Below are 6,585 nucleotides of genomic sequence, written 5' to 3'. Positions count from 1 at the left end.
GCATTTACATATTTTGTTTCAAAATAGGTTTCGTCTGGCCATCTTTTCTAAACGGTACTCAATGACAAATATTCATTATAATGAGGTATGTACCTTATACCATAGTCCAAAATTTCGTACTTACGATTTATGCATTGAAGTAAATGAACTTGTCTTCATTTAAATTACAAATGTTGTTCTATGTGTAAATAAGAGCTGTAATTGTTTAATTAGATTGTTTATTAGACTATTTAAAATGTTAATTAGGATGCTATTTTCGTCCTCTGGAGAATGTTTCATCGGGAATAGTCAACTATTTGAGTAATAACCTTTCTAAAATAATGTTTCTAAAACAAGCTAGGTGTGTTCATATGTCACTGTTTAATGTACAATGTCATATTATAAAAACTGAGATCTCTCACGTTAACAGCCCATGCATTCTATTTTGCGTATTTATTGATTGTATCTTGCTTTACTTACTGGTTTTAAATAAAGTTTGTGCTCGGCTTTTTATATTTTGATGTGATTGACGATAGATCACGCTGTTCTTTTTCTTTCACATTGTGGTTATTGAAGTAAGAGATGCATACAACACTAATTTCCTTTCGAATGTAGAAAAAAATTACAAACTGCAAATGAGGTGCAACAAGATGCAACCAAAGAAGTTTTATTTTGTAAGGAATATTTCTACACGTGGTCTTTTGTTGGTATGAGTTATCACATGAAAAAGAGTAGAAGTATCCTACCCTATACATGTATGTATGTATGTATGTATGTATGTATGTATGTATGTATGTATGTATGTGTGTGTGTGTGTGTGTGTGTGTGTGTGTGTGTGTGTGTGTGCGAGGTGTGCATCTATGTGTATGTATGTATGTATGTATGTGTGTATGTGTGTGTGTGTGTGTGTGCGCGAGAGGTATGCATGTATGTGTGTGTGTGTGTGTGTGTGTGTGCACCATAAAAATAATAAGTGCATTGTGTCAAAAGATCGTATAATACCATGACGCATTTTGGGTAATAGTTATAGTGGTTTGTTTTACTGCTTATTCATGTAACAAAAGTCGCCATGGTTTGCTATATTTATCTGCATACGTTTAAGATTGACTTCATTAATTAGACTGGTCGTTTCAGGGAATTATCTAACTGTCCTATTTCTCATTGTTATTATTATGTCTTGGTTTCATTTCTGCATATGATATGAGTAGTTCCAACTAGTTTTCAAACAGAACCGCTCCGGTGGCTTAGTGGTTGGAGCGTCCGCTTCGAATGCGGGAGGTTTCGGGTTCGAGCTCCGGTCGAGTCATACCAAAGACTTATAAAAATGTTACTAACAGTTGCCTCACTAGGCGCTCATCATTAAGAGATTAGTGTTAGGACTGGTAGACATCGTAGCGATGTGACTGAAAGATTGTCAAAGCTACACACTAATTTTTAAACAATTAATTTCCAATAGAATTTTGGAATTTTTCTCCAGACGTTTAAAGTTTATATATGCTATACGTGCATTTGTGTATCAACAGTTTGGCACGCTGTCTTCTTCACTACTTTTACACTTTGACAGATGGGCCGTAAAAATCTCATGAGAACTATATACGGTTATTGTAAGGTTTATTTACGTCGCCACCAGCGACATTTCTCATTAGAGTTTAATTTACAGATCTTGATTATGTTCCAGGAAAATAATAAATAAATATGAATCCATGACACACAGAAGCCTATGATTTTTAAATTAAGATAATTTTCTTTTAATTGTAATAAGAATTAAAATTACACCCTATCTCGTGCATTTAATATCTTGACAAAAAAACCAATTTCATTAAAATGCAAATTTCTGAAATCATCTCCACTGATTTATTGACATGATTAGCTATATTTAAAGACAACTCAAGCCATTATGTCCCTGATTTGACACATTCTGCCAAAAGCGATAAGCGTAACGCACGGCATGACTATTATTCTGGCAATGAAGGGTGATTGCACGCGATATCAGTGACAACTTTAATAATGCTTCCTTTTCCAAGCCATGAAATACTGAAAAACTTTCCTGGATATTATAAGGTGTTTTGTTAAAGGTTGAAGTAAAATTTCCAGTCCCTAAGTCAGAGATATTTAGGGCGCACGGAGAATTATTTTCGGGATGTGTGGGTGGGAACATGCAGTGGTCCGCCGTTTTACGGATGTAGGACACACCATGTTTAGAGGTGAAATCAAGGGGGTGGGGGTGGGCAAGTGCCCCACCCGCGTAGCCCCTATGTGCGGACATCACTCGAAACAAGATCAAGACAAAACTTAAGAAAGTCTTATCAGTTATTTAATTCCAACTTCGAGCAAACTTTGGGCAGGTCAAGCGGTTTCAGCTTTGATTTGAACTATGTCGTCTGAATCCGAGTGTCCATCTAAAGTTAAGTTACAAATCAAAGGTTGTGCTTGGCTGAAACAATATTTCGCTTAAAATTCCGCTGTATTCCTTAAGATCCACAAAAATGTCAGCTAAAACTATACGGCTAAAGGCGAGTTTTTAAAAAAATCATTGGCGCAAACGTGAAAGAAAGTAAATCCAATTAGGAAAGTGTTTGAACAGATTATTCATCAAGCTTACGTCGCATGTCTTGGGATAATCTTTAGTGGCATTATCTCTTTTCATGAATATTCTAGTCTTTTGTCGGATTATTTCCCCCAAAACAACTCAATAAAATCTTATTCAACTGTTTATAAAACTGGTCCCAATATCTACCCATTACTAACCAATCCGAAAGTACAAGACAATTTCAAACATCTACAAATAACTCCTGACAGTATCCGAATGATAAATTTGAGTGGTGCAGGAAAAGCCACGTGACATATTATACCCCAATAACATGCATCGCGCACGTGCACAGCAAAGTGCAGATCCACGTGGTCCCCATACTTTCTTTAAGAAGCATAAGGATTACAATTAACTACAGTAGACTTGAGCTATAGTTTTTGCCGTTATATCCTGGTTGATAAAAAAAAATGTAACTGTATAAGGGAAATTATTCGTTTAACATGTAAAGTGCTTCCGCATTAGGCACGGGTCTCAGACTGAGATCGTCTTCATTCTTGTTAAGTGCTTTACCAACTGATCGACCAGATATCACAACCCAGGAGAAACATGTGACTGTAATATGGCATGGGTGTTCTTGAGTGCCAGTGACATCTGGTAAACTCTTCCTGAAACCACTCTAATCAAACTTACCAAAGCCATGAAACTATTACCCTTGTCGATCTCTTAATTTAGTTTCACAATGTGTTATATCATAAATATACACAGGACTTGAATAAGAGATATTGAAGTGGTCAGTTTATACAGGATTATTGGTTCTAGTAATAGTGTCGAGCTAAACCAAGAATGTTTTAAATACTGTGGGGTTTGTTTTCATTCGGCGGTCAAAGTGTTGAATAACACATCGATTTTCCACAAGTCAAACGTGGCAAGGTTCATTTTGAAACAAACATGACTTTAGAACTGACAAGGTAATGTCCCTACTGTAATTTGTTTTGACGTCTTAAAATTGTTGGACTCGATTTCAGACAAGCAATAGATCTGTAGTTCAAAGGAATAGTGGCTGAATAACGTGAAAGTTGAACAAAGCAAAGCACAATATAATGTCTAGAAATATCATTTAGTTATCACCTTCATCGCGACAAGAACCCCTTACAAGAAGCCACACATTGGAAATACAGCCGCTACTCGCTTATAAGTCGATCCCAACTGCAAACTACGCATACCCAGATCAGTCCTCGCATGTCTAAACTCTCCATCTGTACACTCGTGTGTATGGTCAATTAACACGTATAGACTCTCCATCTGTACACTCGTTTGTATGGGCAATTAACATGTCTAAGCTCTCCATCTGTACACTCGTGTGTATGGGCAAAATTTACATGTCTAAGCTCTCCATCTGTACACTCGTGTGTATGGGCAATTAACATGTCTAAACTCTCCATCTGTACACTCGTGTGTATGGGCAATTAAGATGTATAGACTCTCCATCTGTACACTCGTTTGTATGGGCAATTAACATGTCTAAGCTCTCCATATGTACACTCGTGTGTATGGGCAATTAACATGTCTAAGCTCTCCATACGTACACTCGTGTGTACGGACAATTAACAGGTCTAAGCTCTCCATCTGTACACTCGTGTGTATGGGAACTAACACGTCTAAGCTCTCCATCTGTACACTCGTGTGTATGGGCAATTAACATGTCTAAGCTCTCCATATGTACACTCGTGTGTACGGACAATTAACAGGTCTAAGCTCTCCATCTGTACACTCGTGTGTATGGGCAATAAACATGTCTAAGCTCTCCATCTGTACACTCGTGTGTATGGGTAATTAACATGTCTAATCTCTCCATCTGTACACACTTGTGTATGGGCAATTAACAAGATTGCTATCAGGGCCCGATTTATCAACTTGGCACTTCACTCCTACATTTAGTGTTGGTTAACAGTTTGTATCACACCCATTTTCTCTTGAAATTACTCTCGAGGCCATCTTTAGCAGCTTTAATAGTACACGATGTATTTTATCCATATTTGAAAAGGAACGATTTATGTTCAGCGACATAAAAACTTATGTTCTCAGAGCCAGATTTAGACATGTAGAGGACCTATTTGGTAAGAGTTAACAGAGAACAAAGCTGTATAACAACTGAACTTTGCAAATTTTTGCTAAATATTACAATGCAAATTATTTACGTAAAATATATTGCTTAAATAATAATAATAATAATAATAATAATAATAATAATAATAATAATAATAATAGCGAACATATTATGCAACAAAATCACGGGTTAGATTATTACTTAAATATAAATTGTAATAAAACTGTACTAAATTTTTTTTAAATCAGAAATATTGAGAGGCCCCATCAGAATGTGAGGCTCTAAGCTTTAGTTTATTTAGCTTATTCCTAAATCCGGCCATGGCTGTCCTCTTTACATGACAACAGATTTTCTCTGTGGTTTCCAAGCGACACCATCATTGAACTAACTAAATGGACTGAGCAACAGTTCGGGCTCGAAGTCGCCAAGGGAGATAATAACTGTTGAACGTCTCACAGAAGAAGATTCTGATGGAAGATTATTTTGTATAGATAGAGTCAGATCGCAATTGTTTTTTCGATATGGTCTCTACATTTATATTTTTAGCAATGAATATTTCACTGTGTCCAAGCCTAATAAATCGTTTGTTGATCTAAAATACCTTCAAAGATGAAATCACTGTGAAGTTCTTCATATACGTTGTACGGCATTTTTTTGAGAGGCTCGACTGTAAAGGTGGCGCTGTACAGTTTCGTATTTTACATAAGGGTTAGAATTTTAAAGAAAAAGAATTTTCCCGGGTTTACTCACTGGTTATACTGGCTAATTAAAAAAGATTTTGTATATCTTAGGTATTGTTCAAAGAACCTTTAATTCCATTTAGTTTGGCGTATGATCAGAATATGAGTTATAGAGTACACAGCTTAGCCTAACTCCAGATGTGCACCTTTGAAAAAAATGCTAGCTCAGCTCGATCATTTTCACTTCCTGAACTTTTTTTTGCATCATATATATTTGGTAATTCATTCATTGCACTGGTATTGTCTAGTCTGGCAAAATTCATTTTCTCCATTTTAATAGCTGCTAAAAGTACATAATAACTGATGAACACTCCCTTAAAGAGCTCATATATATTATTATTGTATGGTCGTATGGCTGAAACATTTAAGTTGCAAGTATCAAAACATTCCTTTTGAATAATCATCCTGCATTCCCCACCCCCTGCAGAACAGTATTTATTAGTGTCAGAGTCTCAAACAAGTCCAGTCCCCCCACCTAAAAAGTGAGCTATGTTAAAAATGCACATTACATTTTGTCAACATAGCAACGAATGTTATGCTGAAAGACAGGAACATGAAACTAGCCAGAATTATTGCTGATATGTAAACAATGAAAGGGATGAAACAGATGATGTTTATAAAGGTCAAAGGTCAAAGTTTAAAATATTTGCTTGTTGTTTAATATGGAAGAAAGCGAATTTGCTATGTTCTTTAAATATGACCTTCCGACTTACAGAAGATTCCATCTGCCCCCAATGCTTCCTAATGATGATGTACTTTTTGGGTATTGGGGTGTAAAGTAGCATAGAAAGAGTTGCGCTTGTTGGCTTTCCTGGTTTGTATATGAAGACGTCTTTTCTATCGAGACATTTATTTTTGGTTATTTCTCCATTTCCTCCCAGTCTTTTTTTTTTAAAGGTATTCATAGTACAGTATACATTGCTTGATTCGAATGAACAGGCCGTCGGGAAGATTTCGTTATTACGTACCTTTTTGTTTGGGAATATATACTGGTGAGAGTTAGATTGTTTGCAATACATGTCAGTTTGTTCATGTTCATTCAGGATGGTAGACTGAGCATGCAAGAAGATATCAAACCTGTCTGATGACTCCGACGTTAATTTATTCAAATAACAGAGTCACTGGCGAATTCAAAGAATGTTTTGAAATTATCGCCTGTTAGAATCATCGTGATGCTATGTCGTCAATGAATCTGCACTAGCAGTCTATGGGGTGAGATAATTAAAAAC

The sequence above is a fragment of the Sinohyriopsis cumingii genome, chromosome 1, assembly GCF_028554795.1.
Source record: "Sinohyriopsis cumingii isolate HCF-2022 chromosome 1, ASM2855479v2, whole genome shotgun sequence".
NCBI lineage: Eukaryota > Metazoa > Mollusca > Bivalvia > Unionida > Unionidae > Sinohyriopsis > Sinohyriopsis cumingii.
Note: the sequence above shows the minus strand (reverse complement) of the source record.